The 16742-nt window shown below is 40.2% G+C and overlaps 1 protein-coding gene across 2 annotated transcripts in view; it reads right to left on the reverse strand.

The window, feature by feature from the left end:
- The window catches only part of rnf152 (ring finger protein 152), a 66619-nt gene that overhangs the window by 22818 nt on the left and 27059 nt on the right, over nt 1–16742 (reverse strand). Inside the window, exon 2 of one of the 2 annotated variants that reach the window (XM_047350299.1) lies at nt 452–541. The exons of the other annotated variant lie outside the window; for it this stretch is intronic. The gene's annotated coding sequence lies outside the window, so the exon portion shown is untranslated. The remainder of the gene's footprint in view (nt 1–451; nt 542–16742) is intronic. 2 annotated transcript variants of the gene reach the window in all.

Genomic DNA, 16742 nt, shown 5'->3' on the forward strand with positions numbered 1-16742 from the left:
AACATAAACTTTAATTTAATTTATAAATGGCAAATGGCGCCTATTCACAACGCATGTTGTCTCCTGAGGCTTCTGAAAAGTGTTTGAATTTCTATTCACCCCATAGTTGGTTAGGTCTCAATTTGCATAAATTACTGAATCAATACGGCCGTAAATTCTCAAATGAATTTTGCTTGACAATCCTGTCAATGCCGTGGTTGTACTTGTTGCTGCACCTTTTCCTGTCACACCTTTTTCTTCCACCGAATTTTCAATGAATATGCTATAACTTTCTCACAATATTGCAATTTTCCGAGCCGTACTAGTATTATATACTTTTTTATTTTATTGTAAAGACTGACATGGTCTTTCATTCAGAACAAATTAATAATCATAAAAATCTAGATAAAACCTGTTGAAAGAATTTCATTTGACAATATATTTTTATTCAACAGAATCCAAAGACACTCACCAAGACTGTAAAAAAGTCAGCTCAGCTTCCTCCGAAGTGATGATCCAATCATAAATACAGTCAATCCCAAAAGAAGGGAAAACCAGATTTCTGTTAAGAGAGGAATACAACAATGGAGGCCCAAGTAAGTCACAGCCAAAGTACCTCTTAATGTCGAAGCTTGACACACCTTCATATAACGTTTGATTTACACAATAAATGATTTACATGATAAATGCTGGTTTGTAAATAAAAAAATTATGTGATCCTATATTTGTTTAAAACATTGCTTTCTGATTGTTGAGAGTTGTGTTCATATGATGCTGTCTGTAGTTTTGCTTGAGTTTTCCAGTTTCAGACGTTTGACCCCAGACACCAGAAGGAGCTCCAGAGAAGAAGTAAATTAAAATAGGGAGAAGCTTGAGATGTTTTATCTAAAGCAACATTTGACCCACGTTTTAATTTTATCTAGCCCTCAAGATCAGATTATATATACAGTTTGTCTTTCTTTGCCAGCTAACCTTTTAACGGTAGCCAAATTGTGGGGTATGTGTTGCTGTTGCACATAGTCACAGTTACTGGAACCGGGACTGGACATAATAACGACAATACAAGTGATGTCACACATGTCCCTGTGTCTAATGATTGGTTAGTCAGACTTTAAAAGGAAAACAAAAAACACCAGCCCCAACAAATACCTGGGAGAATTATTACTTTTAGACTGCTAAAGAATACACTTACGACTTTTCCTCACTTTGCTTTTTTTTCCTACTACTCTCCATTTGTGTGTTTTTGCAGTTATTGCTACCAATAACTTTATGCTCTGAGTTTTTTTTTCCCACAGAAGGTCTGTCTGGTCAGGTGCTCCTGGGGTTTTCTTTCCTTTAAGGGGCAATTAACCACCATTATGTTCTCTGTTTTGTTCCACAGAAGACTCACTTGGTCCTTTTGTGTCCTGGTGTTGTTTTTTTTGACAAAGCCAGTGCAGAAGCTATTGCTATTGGGATTTATGTAACTAGATCTGAATTCAACAGTATGATAAGATTGTTATGAAACGAACTGAATTAATCTGAATCTAATTTAGATCAAGTTGGATTCTATACAATTAAATACGAACTAGACCTGTACAGGTCCTTCTCAAAATATTAGCATATTGTGATAAAGTTCATTATTTTCCATAATGTCATGATGAAAATTTAACATTCATATATTTTAAATTCATTGCACACTAACTGAAATATTTCAGGTCTTTCATTGTCTTAATACGGAAGATTTTGGCATACAGTTCATGAAAACCCAAAATTCCTATCTCACAAAATTAGCATGTCATTAAAAGGGTCTCTAAACGAGCTATGAACCTAATCATCTGAATCAACGAGTTAACTCTAAACACCTGCAAAAGATTCCTGAGGCCTTTAAAACTCCCAGCCTGGTTCATCACTCAAAACCCCAATCATGGGTAAGACTGCCGACCTGACTGCTGTCCAGAAGGCCACTATTGACACCCTCAAGCAAGAGGGTAAGACACAGAAAGACATTTCTGAACGAATAGGCTGTTCCCAGAGTGCTGTATCAAGGCACCTCAGTGGGAAGTCTGTGGGAAGGAAAAAGTGTGGCAGAAAACGCTGCACAACGAGAAGAGGTGACCGGACCCTGAGGAAGATTGTGGAGAAGGGCCGATTCCAGACCTTGGGGGACCTGCGGAAGCAGTGGACTGAGTGTGGAGTAGAAACATCCAGAGCCACCGTGCACAGGCGTGTGCAGGAAATGGGCTACAGGTGCCGCATTTCCCAGGTCAAGCCACTTTTGAACCAGAAACAGCAGCAGAAGCGCCTGACCTGGGCTACAGAGAAGCAGCACTGGACTGTTGCTCAGTGGTCCAAAGTACTTTTTTCGGATGAAAGCAAATTCTGCATGTCATTCGGAAATCAAGGTGCCAGAGTCTGGAGGAAGACTGGGGAGAAGGAAATGCCAAAATGCCAGAAGTCCAGTGTCAAGTACCCACAGTCAGTGATGGTCTGGGGTGCCGTGTCAGCTGCTGTTGTTGGTCCACTGTGTTTTATCAAGGGCAGGGTCAATGCAGCTAGCTATCAGGAGATTTTGGAGCACTTCATGCTTCCATCTGCTGAAAAGCTTTATGGAGATGAAGATTTCATTTTTCAGCCCAACCTGGCACCTGCTCACAGTGCCAAAACCACTGGTAAATGGTTTACTGACCATGGTATCACTGTGCTCAATTGGCCTGCCAACTCTCCTGACCTGAACCCCATAGAGAATCTGTGGGATATTGTGAAGAGAACGTTGAGAGACTCAAGACCCAACACTCTGGATGAGCTAAAGGCCGCTATCGAAGCATCCTGGGCCTCCATAAGACCTCAGCAGTGCCACAGGCTGATTGCCTCCATGCCACGCCGCATTGAAGCAGTCATTTCTGCAAAAGAATTCCCGACCAAGTATTGAGTGCATAACTGTACATGATTATTTGAAGGTTGACGTTTTTTGTATTAAAAACACTTTTCTTTTATAGGTCGGATGAAATATGCTAATTTTGTGAGATAAGAATTTTGGGTTTTCATGAGCTGTATGCCAAAATCATCCGTATTTAGACAATAAAAGACCTGAAATATTTCAGTTAGTGTGCAATGAATCTAAAATATATGAATGTTAAATTTTCATCATGACATTACAGAAAATAATGGACTTTATCACAATATGCTAATATTTTGAGAAGGACCTGTATGTCTTGTAAAGTGCCTTAGTAATTAGTAATTCAAATATTATGTTAACTTTTTTCCATTGTGCATTATTTAAGACAAGAAAACTGTGCTTGTGCAGAAATGCGTAGTGGGAGGAACCTAAAACCAATTTATCCAGTCCAAAGAATAAACTAAAAATACGACCTAGACACAGTGTTGGACTTCATAAAAAACTGATTCTGCAAGCCACCTCAACAAAACCAAGTACATGTATTCTCTGATTATGCTGATTTATGCAACTTTAAAAAGGCAAAAATCCTGCTGGCAAAATAATCTTTACATATGTCCAGAATACGCAACTTATAACGTACTCCCAACCCAACACCGAGTAAGAAGCCCTCGACAGGTTCTGTATAATTCAACGACCACTTTAACCTTCATGCATTAAAATTCCTCTCTGCTGGGAGTTATATTTAAATAATGTGGCATAACTTTCCACTGCCGTTCCTACTGTTAACTGTGATCCTGCTGAAGCCCCACTAAATCTAATACAGAACATCTATTTTGTGTTTAATGTAATGATGACCTAAAATGCCAATTAAGGACAAGTACACTACTCTGAATGACATGAAAGGATTCAAGAAGGGTCAAGTACCTTAACAATGATGTGGGCTGAATGAGTGTGTTTTGTTGCCTGTTGATACTAAGCAGAACTGAGTACAGTTACTAAACATTTAAATAGGATCTTAGAGATATATGGAAGCAGTCGCATTGACAGGCAGCATCGTACGTTAGATCAGTAATCCATACTGAGTCCACCTCCAGTCGGTGAAACGATCGGAACAGACAGAAAACAACAAAACTCTAGAGTAACAACAAAACAAAAATTAGCTTAAGATGAAGAATGCTTTGCACAGACTTCACGAACCTTAAAAAAACAAGTTAGATCAAATGTCAGGCTCAGTTTTCTTTGTTTTCCTACTTCTTTGTTAAAGACCATCTCAAAATGGATGGATAATCAGATGGATAAAATGATAGATGATTATGGATGCATCAATTGATGGCATATGAGTGAATGATGGATAGATGAATGAATGGACAGACACACAGACAAAGGTTTGATATGAAATGAAGGTTTGATGGACAGATGGATGGATGATAATTTGATGGTTGGAAGGTTGGGCAGATGTATAGATGGATAGACAGACAGAGAAAAGGATACAAGAATGGATGGATGGATGAATTTTACATCTCTGTATGTGTAGTTATTGAGTTTTTGTTCCTTGTTGAAGTTTATTTTTGCAACTTTTTAGATGTTATTCTGTTTCTGATTCATTTGAAACAAATTTGTGTTTTCTTTTATCTCCCTGATCGTTCTGCTTTCACTTTGAGGTCTTGAATCATTCTATGGTCATACTGCTCTTCTTTATGGTCTCCTTGATTGATTCTGTGATTATTTAGGATCATTGTAATATTCCTCCGTCTCTGAAGTTTCCTTCGATATTTACTGTCGCCGCTTTAGAGGTTGTCTGTTGTGTTTTTGTAATTTTCCTCCTTGTCTTTGCATGCTCTTAGTGATTGCCGTTAGCTTCCATCCCTCGTCTTCCTTCTTAAATCAATTGCAATTTCCCACAGAAGCTGTGGCTCTTTCAGAGTCATGTGCAAAGGAAATTGATTTAAAGAAATCTACAGGAATAAACCAACATTTCTCCGACACCTGGAAACACACTGATTATTTTGAACCAAAAAACAATTACAAAAAAACATACTAAATGGTCCATGCACTTGTATGGTGGTTACTATACCTACCACAACTTTATTTCTCAAAAATTGTCTTGCCTTTTTATGCAAAGCCAATAATGTTCTGAGCTTGTCCTACATAATTAGGGCACATAAATTAGATGAGTCTGTTTTATGCTACATCTACAAACAATACCGTACATTTCCTTATTTTACAAAAACTACACATTGCTATTTGTCTTGCTTTTATCAGTGACAAATCGTAGTTTGGTGTTACATTTGATTTATAAGTGAATGAAAATGAGCTGACACAAAAAGGCATAGTTCTGTTTTTCTGGTTTATCTACATCCCAACCCCATATGGAAAAGAGGCATGAACAAAAGAAGCAGATTTAGCATAAGAGAAATTAGCTTCTTCTCAACGGTGGCTGAGCTCAGCTTATAGATTAGGTGAAGAACTCCATCAGCTTGTGTGGGAGCCTCGATTGGAGCATTTGCTCGTTTGCATCCCAAGAGGTTCTACTGTAGGGGTTTAGACATCTAATAAGGAATCCTCCTGTATGCCTCACTTTGAAGGTTTTCTTGGCAAGACGTACTCTGCACAGATCCCAGGGCACATCTGGATTTCACCTTATACGTGTTCTGTCCTGGGAACACCTTGGGATCCCCCTGAAGGAGTTGGACAATGTCTCTGAAGAAAGAGGCATTTGTTTTCTTGCTGTTACCCCTGAGACCTAATGGATTGGTGGGTGGATGGATGGATGGATGATAAAACAATAAGAATATTTAATTGCGATATATGGCGCCAACTGGATTCTGAGCACAGCAGCAGTGCAAATTGCAGAAATCATCTGTAAAATATGGTTTAAAATGAACATTAAACAACTGCAGCACATCACAGAAGATCCACAAACAAAGAGAAAAAAAGCCACAAAAATAAAGAAGGTAAAAACTCAATACAAGAGCACCTGCTGATACAGTTGGGACTTTGACAAATACAGGGGTTGGACAATGAAACTGAAACACCTGGTTTTAGACCACAATAATTTATTAGTATGTGTAGGGCCTCCTTTTGCGGCCAATACAGCGTCAATTTGTCTTGGGAATGACATATAAAATCCTGCACAGTGGTCAGAGGGATTTTAAGCCATTCTTCTTGCAGGATAGTGGCCAGGTCACTATGTGATACTGGTGGAGGAAAATGTTTCCTGACTCGCTACTCCAAAACACCTCAAAGTGGCTCAATTATATTTAGATCTGGTGACTGTGCAGGTCATGGGAGATGTTCAACTTCACTTTCATGTTCATCAAACCAATCTTTCTCCAGTCTTGCTGTGTCTATTGGTGCATTGTCATCCTGATACACTGCACCACATTCAGGATACAATGTATGAACCATTGGATGCACATGGTCCTCAAGAATGGTTCGGTAGTCCTTGGCAGTGACGCGCCCATCTAGCACAAGTATTGGGCGAAGGGAATGCCATGATATGACAGTCCAAACCATCACTGATCCACTCCCATGCTTCACTCTGGGCATGCAACAGTCTGGGTGGTACGCTTCTTTGGGGCTTCTCCACACCGTAACTCTCTCGGATGTGGGGAAAACAGTAAAGGTGGACTCATCAGAGAACAATACATGTTTCACATTGTCCACAGCCCAGGATTTGCGCTCCTTGCACCATTGAAACCGACGTTTGGCATTGGCATGAGTGACCAAAGGTTTGGTCCTGTTGAGCTCCTGACGGACAGTTCTGGTGGAAACAGGAGACTCGAGGAGCACATTTAATTCTGTCGTGATTTGGGCAGCCGTAGTTTTCTGTTTTTTGGATACAATCCGGGTTAGCACCGAACATCCCTTTCAGACAGCTTCCTCTTGCGTCCACAGTTAATCCTGTTGGATGTGGTTCGTCCTTCTTGGTGGTATGCTGACATTACGCTGGATACCGTGCCTCTTGATACATCACAAAGACTTGCTGTCTTGGTCACAGATGCGCCAGCAAGACGTGCACCAACAATTTGTCCTCTTTTGAACTCTGGTATGTCACCCATAATGTTGTGTGCATTTCAATATTTTGAGCAAAACTGTGCTCTTACCCTGCTAATTGAACCTTCACAATCTGCTCTTACTGGTGCAATGTGCAATCAATGAAGACTGGCTACCAGGCTGGTCCAATTTAGCCATGAAACCTCCCACACTAAAATGACAGGTGTTTCAGTTTCATTGTCCAACCCCTGTAGCTGTCATGTTTTCTGTCAGCTGTTTTCACACCATCAATCTTTCCCTGTTTATCTGTCTTAGTGCCAGCTCTGGCTATCACCCAAACAGAGGAATATTTCACAGAGAGACGGACGTCGACGCAGGGCCCTGTGGATGGTTGAAAACACACACTGGGTCGAGAGACTTATTGGTACGAAGCTCAGACTTAGGAGTCATGTCTTACTGTGACAAATCTATCAGGACTCACCACAGACTGAAACTGAAGGCCAGCGTGCTAATTTACATCTCTGCAGCAGAAACCTAAAGTTGCCTCCAAGACAATAGGACCAATAAACAATATACCCCGACTGAATATCATGAAAGATCCAGCTTTACTTAACCTTCTGCCAACTTTTCCCCATATCAAATAAATCTCATCATCATCAGTGTAACCAGGAGCTTTGGCAGTTTGATCCTTCAGAGCAAACAAGTGTGTTAGCACAATCCCAAGTCGGAAAGATATCAGCATGGCCTTAGCAAAAAAAGTCTTCCTGCTCCTTAACTTGAAAAGGATTATAGGGCTTTCCACAGAGAGAAAGATAATTCACAAGTAGAAAATGATGACATGGGCTTTGGTGCCTTGCAGTCACTATGTCGACTCTGGACTCCTCTGTATGCCAAAGTAATCTAGAGTTAGATGTAAGACCTTCAGTCTGACAGGTGGCTCGGGTCAAAACCAGCAGCAGATCTACAAGAGAATGGCTCAAAAGGAAACAAATCAAAATGTCGACCGTGGACTCCTCTGGACTTGGCAATGGCCCAGTCAAAGTCCAGACCTAAGTCACATTGAAATGCTGTGGTGAGACCACGAGAGAGAGCTGAGTGTGAACATTGGTCTGAAAACCTTAATGAGCTGAAACACAATCACCTGAGAAAGTGATAATTCAGAAGACAAGTACTAGGAGTACTAGGAGTCTAGGTGCTAGAATCAAAGGACAGACTGGACCTTGGAACGCTGAACCCAAACTGCTGTAGTGTGCCGTAACTCCGTTGAGATGCAATTACATCAGAAGTTTCAGTGCTGTGTGGCGCAGTTGTTATTCTCACCATATCTTTTCAGTTTCACACAAAAACATGCAGTAGAGGGAAAAACACTCAGTGGCTGTGAAACAAGAACGAATCCTCTGTGACATAAAAGGACTTCAAGCCATCTTTGTGAGTTCTTTATGGGCATTTCTCTGAAGAAGAGCAACCTAATTTCCCTCTTTAAAGCCAGCTTTCAATAGCCCCTCTTTCAGATAATGTCCTCAAATGTTACCACAATAATATGCTTTGATATTTCTGCATGCCTTTTCCCCTGCTGGCAGGTTTACTGTCTTTAGAGGCAGGCTGGTGTCTGACAGCTGTGACGAGTCAACAGAATCTCCTCCATCAAAGCCCTGCAGATCTTCCAGACAGACATGAAAACTTGGAAGTAGAAGCAAAAGCTGTTCACCAGCACCTACATGAACTAGGTTCCACAAAACTGCTCCAACATGTCTCCTGCTGCTCATTTGTTCGTGCAGAGAAGAAATCGAGCACTTCTCTGCATCCTATCGACACTCACTTAAGATAATGAGCCCTGCTGGGGAGTATATGGATTGCAGAGCGACTCTGAGTTTCTGAACACCAGAGAATTTGCAGGCGAGGCAGATAAAAAGGGATTAAGCGAAGGACCTGGGGTGGCAATTTGTCAGGATTAAAGCCGGACGGTGAGTTGATGCCGCGGCATCAGGTGTTAGTCGTTATTGCACAAGGTTGCCGGAGAGTTTCTGTTTTGTTTTGCAAGCATGTCCAGGTCATCCGTGCTTTTAATCCTGTGTTAATCCCCCCGCAGTAGGAAGGACCGGCCTGATAAATGCTGCAGCATTTTGCATCTTTTCCTGAGAAATATGACTGTGGGAATGATTGACAGGACAAAGGACGAGAAAATGATTGGCTTTTAGAGCTTACACCTTCAGGCTGGAACCCCAACTATCAATTATTTCCAATTAATTTGCACAAAACAAACATCACCACATCCTGAGCTTTAAGACAACAAAATAGTAAAAACTTCCTGAAACAAACTGAATAAAGCTTAGCTACTTAGCTACCAACAGAGTTTTTCTAATGACTTTTTTAATTAGAGTTAAATGTAACTGATGGCTTCAGACCAGAACTGAAACAAAGCCATCAATCAGCAGCTTCAAAGAAAGAAATCGGTCATTATTCAGAGAATGATGGCAAACATTAGCTGCTTCCAGCAGATCAAATGTGATTCTTCACTTCTTTTCTGTTGGATATACTGTAGTTTGATCTTGTTTGTGCCACTTTCTAACATCTTTGTTACAGCTGAAACAATCCGAACGTCATAACAGGTGTGAAAAAAATGATTGAACCAGTTCTATAAACACTTTTCAATTAACTTCCAGTTCTGTTACATCCACTACTACTGTTCTGATTGGTCCCCCTCTTTAACAAATTAAAGTTCATAATAAACTAGCTCAAAGATATTGTAAGGCTGTAACCATATATTGTATCCATGATCCACTTAAAATGTTTTGTTGTGTTCTCTTAAGTAAAACAGGTTTTATATACTGATCAGGCATAACATTATGACTGCCTGGCAGGGGTGCAGCCAGGAATTTTGGCCCCACTGACAAAATCAAATTGGACCCTCACATACGGCTGTTGTCACCACATGTCTAGGATCTAACTGACCCATCAAAAGCTTTACAGACCTAACTTTAAAAAGCTTGTATTTGTCTTTCTTTCTATAGTTCAAAACCAGCACTAGCACAATTTTTACTGCTTCTAAATTGTACTCAACAATATGCGTACAGAATGTAATTTGCTAATTGATGCAAGATTCAGACCAGACACCATATATTAACATCATTATAAAAAATAATGAAAACAGCAGATTTCTGACCAAGATAAGAACAAAGAACTCCAGTAAACCCTTTTTTTACTTTTAAATAAGCCATCTTACTGCCGTTGCTCAGCCTGACTTACCAAGAGCACTCCCGAACCTTCTTGCTAGCAGATTTATTGTTTAAATCTTTGAAGTCTAGCTTTCCTTTCTCTTTCCTTTTTTAAAAACCTGATTGTATTATTTTTCTAGGCAGTGTTGTGGAATTTTCTTATCAAAGTGGGTAGAAGTTGACTCATAACAAGAGAAAGAATTTCCATTACAGCAGCATGCTTATCACTGCCATTCTTAACTTCTGATACATATACTGACTGTTGCTCTAAGCATCAGTATTGCCAGACCTCACGACAGAAACAAGCAGCCAGCTCTATGAAAAAAAGCCCAACAGGCATCCCACCACATTGTGTAAAATACAGGCCACTTGTAAACAGTATATATACATTTAATCACTTTCACCATGCAAATTTCAAATAACTTAAAATACTCTGATCAAAAGAAAAGTGCATTTTACAAACGCAACAGCAAAATGACAAAGTCAACAAAAAACCTTTTTTAAAATCTAACCAAAAAGACACACATATTTTCTTCACGTACTGCAAATCATTCTCCCGCTGTCTCATCACCCGTTCCCCTGTTACTCTGGGCTCTGGCAAGAGTGTTTGGGCTGTGCTGGGGCAACTTGGGAGGGCAAGATAACCAGGAAACGGAGACGTGTAAAGGAAAAACTACCTATCACTCGTGTTTGTCAATGTGCCGGCTGTCCAAGTCGATAACAAGTTAAACATATTAAAACACTTAACCTAGCATTAACTGCTAGACAGGTAGAAGCTGCTGGAAGCTGAAAAGAAAGAACAAAAAGCCCTTCTAGCAAAGTGAGAAAGCCAGAAATGTACTCTGTGTTCTTTGGAGTTAAAACATCCCTGCCTTATGCTTTCTTCTGCGTTGAAGTGCTTGATGGACAATAACAACAAAACTGTACCTTTAATAGTCTGTAAAAAGAATAGATTTTTATCGGGAATTTCATTTTTACCAGCAACACAATCCAAATTAAACCACGGTCACCATTAAAACCAGCACCTGTTTTAACCCTGAGACATTAAAGTTAATTTACAAAACTGAAGGAAAAGCAGGAAAATGAAAATGATAAGAGCATAGAACCGCAGCACATAGAATGTCCCCAATAGATGACACACTGACATTAAGCATCTTGATTGGTCTTCATAAAATGGATTACCTTAACCAGGAAAACAATCATTTTGATTGCTAGTTCTACCAAGAACAAAGGTCAAATATTCAAATAAAACGATGCTGGAAGCCTGTTGACGGCTGCAGAACGTCTGCGGTTGTTGTGAAACCTGCTAAGACATATTTGTTCAAATATTCTTGGAGGTGTATGTAAATATAAGAGCTTGTATGTTTATTTTTACTCAAGGTGATTAGGAGCAAATGCACAATAAATGCAAATAGCTTTTAAAAATCATGGAAGCGTTATGTTACAATATTCTGCAAAAAGGAGGATTCAATTAAATTAGTGAAGCCAAAAAGTAATCTAACACCCATGCCCTTAATGAGTGGATGTAAACTTATCTCCACAAATTAAATAAGACATTAATAAATGATTGATAAATTATAAATTATTGCAGGATACACGATAGTTTGTTGGCTCATTTTTCTCCCATGTGCCTAGTTCCAGAAACAGAAGAGCCCGTGTGATTGCCTCCACTTCCACCTGAGCAAACACCACAAGGACAGCATCCCTGACGAACCTGTGATTATCCCCCCTCCTCCCAATCCCATAGCATTATCTCTCTCTTTAAAGCTCTTTTTACATGAGACAAGAGCTGCGCCGCGGAGAGAACTGGACAAAGAAAGAAATGTCAAACATTAAACACACAAATGCTGTACAAACACAGCTGACATTTCTGACCTTCAAAAATATCTCTCGAGGCCAAACATGGCTACATTTGCTCGCATGCTTTCAAGGTATCTCAAATGGGATTGCCTCACAATATGTGAGCTCCTAGCAGCCGCTGGATAGCTGCAGAAAACAACTGGTTACCCGAAAGACATCAGAGCTTTAGCTGGTGGTACAAACAACAGGACGCATTGCCCTTCAACCTGCAGATGTTTGGGGATATGCCCACACAGTGAGCATATCCCCAAACATCTCTGTCACCAAGGTCTTTGACATGGGCATCCAATTTGCTAAATATACTATTAAAGAGCAGAATTACATCAAATACTGTAACCAGATACACCTTTGCAATTCTTTTACATTTTAACAATACGATATGATTGCCGTTCTGCTGTCAAACAGTTCAATGGATGGAAAACCTTCGATTAACCATCCACAATTTTAATATGTGGAAATAATTTACTAATTGTAATTTTTAAAGTGGGAGCTTTACCATCAACAGCTGTTTGCTCTTTCTGTCACATTTCCATGTCTGACAGCAGCACAGGTGTGCAGAGAAAAATGAGCTGCAGTAACACCTGCTGAGATATTTTTTTGCACAGTAACCTAAATGTTAATGACTTCAGCAGTTGTCAAGAAAATTGACAGGATAACCAGCTCCGGCGATGCCCACAGAGTTAATCAATGCCAGCGACACCAGGATGAGATGGCTGTAAAGGACCAGACAAACACACAGAGGTACAGTGAATGAAGAGCATAACGCAGACTCAGCAGGTGAGGGGCGAACAGCCTGTAGCAACAGGGAAATAAGCTGTTTTGCAGGGGACGATGTCATCTGAAATGCTGCAAATCATCTGTGCACATGAAAAAACTCCTCAAATACAGGCAGATGGGAGAATGGGTGTGCTAGAGAGGTCATAAATCAGTGTCTTGGCATTGAGTCTCAAGACAGTAGGTGTGTTTCAGTCAACAGGGCAACAATGATGCTGACAGCAACAAAAGACAAAACACATGGATCAAGCTTTTAGGTGGAGAAGACAGAGCTGTAAACAAGTCAGTCACAATGACATTCAGAATTCATGTCTTTTAGATATTAAATCAATCTACACGCTGTATTGCTAAAAGAATATTGGAGGCTGTTTCTTTTACCAACAGGCTCTTGTAGCCTGTTGCAAAGTTTGTTTAAAAACAGTGTTACCTTGAAAGAATGTTGATGGATGGTGCTCTGCTGGGGAAAAAAAATCTCTAGTTTAGAAAGAATCCTCCTTTTCTTACATTGTACACAGCTGACTGACCGCTCAAACCAACAGGTGAAGGAGCTGAAAACTAGTTCTACATTACAAAAGACAGGGAAAAGCCCACACTGTCTCATTAAAAGGAGACTAACCCACAAACATAAATGACAATATTTAAGTGGATGTGGCATTAAATAATGTTTCCAAACTCGTAAAGAAAAATTCGCATTCTAACTCAAAATCAAGGTAAACAAAAAAGAGGTGACCAACCAAACAAGACATCATACAACATCATAAAATTCAATTTTAACAGGGGTTAGAGTGCAATAAAGCTTGCAAACATGATACGATTCATTAAAAGGTTATCTAAAAAACGTACACTTAAAGTACTAGTACTAGCTGGGGCAATAAATGTCTGACATAATTTATTCAAACATCTTTCAACAGAGTATAAACTTCTTCAATATAGATCCAAAATGGAGAAAAGCTACAAATACATTCGATTTAGTGAATGTTGGTCTTGTATTCCCTTCGTTTTCCAGTTTGGTGTCAAGTTTGATCTAATTGGTCCAGAAATGAGTGAGCTCTCTAACAATAATTACCATATCTACAGGAAACTCTGACATTTATTTTAGAGACCGGAGGGCATCCCCCTCCATTCAGTCAGGGTTGCCAATTCGCTATCAGGTGAATGCCATAGACTAAAGATGTGTTTGTAGTCTCCTGACTAGAAGCAACATGAACAACCTATTGATGTGGTCGCTGCTGTCAATATGCCAGTCTTCAGAATGGAGTCTGAGACACAGCAGTAAAACTACCATCATGCTAAACAAGTGCTCTGAGTGTTGGGCTCAGTCATGGAAAGGAACTAAGACTGAACTACATTGTGAGAACAAAAGAGACTGCTAAAAACTCAGAATCCCAGAATGCACAGTGGTAACCCATTTTCATGACAGCCCCCAGGAAGGAAGAATCACAGCTCGAATCTTAGTGATGACGTAAAGCTGCAAAACGTAAAGCGCAGCAGCATTTCTCCCTCTCTCTTTGCCCGCAGCTCTCCACAGGCTGCATCGGGGATAAAACACGCGTGAAAGTGTTGTTCTCAACCGGCTGAGCAAAAGATTGCATCTTTGAAGACAACCTTGGATCCAATGTAAAGTACAGTCTGTCTGAGAAACCTGTGACCATTCCTAGGCGGAAATACGACTAAAAGCGTGGTTGCGAGACAGTGGAGCTTGCTGAGCTGCAGACAATTTTCCTTTTAATTGAAAAAGACAGCATCCATAAACTACAGTTTAAATGAAAAGGGGTGTTAGTGTGTTTTGCAAACATATAAATAACATTTACATTCTTCTTCGCTGCCGCACTTGTTGCTTCTATTGTTGGCAGCTTCGACTCGCCCATGGGTGACAATATGGTTCTCGCAGAAGAATTAAGCATTCTGTGGTGCACGAGTTGAATCAGAGGTTGGGGTCTGGAACGTCTTTTCATTGGTGGACAATTGTGTCACCGGTTCAAAAATCACATTCAGGAACCGGAATTACATTGGTGGTGTGATGGCAAACTTTGAAAGTGTCCTTTGTTCCTCTGAGGTGACGATCTGTCTGGCCTGACAAAGGTTTTTGTTTCCCCTTCTGCAGCTCCTATTGATTTGATTCTCACCTCTGCTGTTCCTAGAGAGGGCAAAGTTAGATTTTACAATTCTGATATAGCGAGGTGGATTCCTTTGTCTGGTCAGAATAGATTTGCCTCAGCTCAGTAGCACGTCTGATCCCGGAAACTGTCTCCCTTATAAGGCTAAATCAATAAAGCTTATTGAGTGATGGTCATCGATCTCTTTCTTTGGTAAATACAATTTATCCACAACAATTTGGCATTGATGGCAGGATTCTTTGACTGATTTCCTCTGAGGATATCGACAGAGAAGAGCTAGGCCCTCCTCGGAAGAGTTTCCTTGTCTCATACCCGACTACTGTTACAGGGAAGGAGGACCTCAGCATTGAGGTTCTTGGAGACTCAGGACTGGAATCCAGAAAGAACGTGTTTTTTTTTCCCAGAGACAGTAAGATCCTGAATCAGTATAATTTAATAATTATCATTAAATTTGCTTAACAAGGTTGGATTAAATTTAAAACTAATTATAACAACAACAAAAAAACAGATACAACATTACAAATTTTACACATTTAAAAAGGTCCTATTAATTAAATTAAAAGCTTGAATTTATGAAACTTTTTTTTACTGAAGACGAGAGTGTTTTGGGTTTTTCTACCTTAGAACATACAATGTAAAGGACATCGCTGTGGGTGGTTAACAGTGGTACACTGACAAAGAGTCCTCCCTGTGTGATTGAATGAGGCTCTCCTAACTATTTTAGTTAGGGGAAAGGGGGTTAGAGTGCCATGAAACTCTAAACTCCTATGGAGACATCCACAGGTTTTAAGGAATATTCCCCCATTATCCAGACACATAATGGGCCAGACAAGTTCTAAGCAAACATCTCCTCCTCAGGGAGAACTGTTTGACCACATGGTAAAAAAAATATGGACCGCAAGGCACCAAGTGCAATAAAGAATGGATTTAAGAATTTATTTTCCTGCAGGTGGTTCATTTAATCTTCCTATTTTACAAAACGTTGAGGAAGCAATAAAAAAAGAGATAAAATTAGAAGGACAAAGAACGTTTATCAGAAAGGAGGAAGCTGAGAACTGTCAGAGAAAGGAGTATTCTAAACTGATGGCAGGTAGTCAGGATGACAATAAAAACATGTGGGTGATGGGACAATTGCTCTATCCCTGTTCCTATTCTTGAAAACTCTACTGAAAATCCTGACGCAAACATACACATTACTAATCCATCCCCTTACAGTACTTTAGCAAAATCTGGCACACTTTTAATTCTTTTCCTGTTTCTCACTCTTTATACCCTGATGTGCGAGCTTTGACAACTCTGGCAGCTGTGGTGGACCAGGACCTGGACACCTGTGTCTTTGCCCGACCAACAAAGAACAGCAACCTCCAGACTTCTAGCTGCAGGATCAGCCACACCTACAGACCCAAAGCAACAACACTCACTGAAGCAAGAAGACAGCCATGATGCAACATCTGCTGAACTTCACAGGAGCTCTGGCTCTTCTGTCTCACTGCCAGGACTGAGTTCCAGTCCCCCATCTAAGTATACCAAACAGAAGACTCATGGACACACTCTCATTGCACCTATGGTTGAAGTAATGGGTCCTGATGGACCTCACTTGGTTTTCAGTTCTTGCACTATCCCAGGACATTGATGAGTTTGCAAAACCTCTCCCTGACATAGCTCAGTCAGGTGAAATGTTCTCCAACAAACTTACTGCTTTTTGCAGAGGATACCGTCCCACTGGTGCTAAAATACGTAGACTCTTGTCACGTAAAAATGGCTGCTTCTGACATTGCCAAGATGTCAGAGCTTGAACAGTCAAAGTACTGTTCAAAAATAAGTCTGAGACATGACGCCTAGGACAACATTGCAACTGATTCCTTTAAAAATGCTGTTATTCTCTTAACATACCCCATAAAGAAAAACATTTCCCAGGAAAAT

This window comes from Girardinichthys multiradiatus, chromosome 21 (genome assembly GCF_021462225.1).
Source record: "Girardinichthys multiradiatus isolate DD_20200921_A chromosome 21, DD_fGirMul_XY1, whole genome shotgun sequence".
NCBI lineage: Eukaryota > Metazoa > Chordata > Actinopteri > Cyprinodontiformes > Goodeidae > Girardinichthys > Girardinichthys multiradiatus.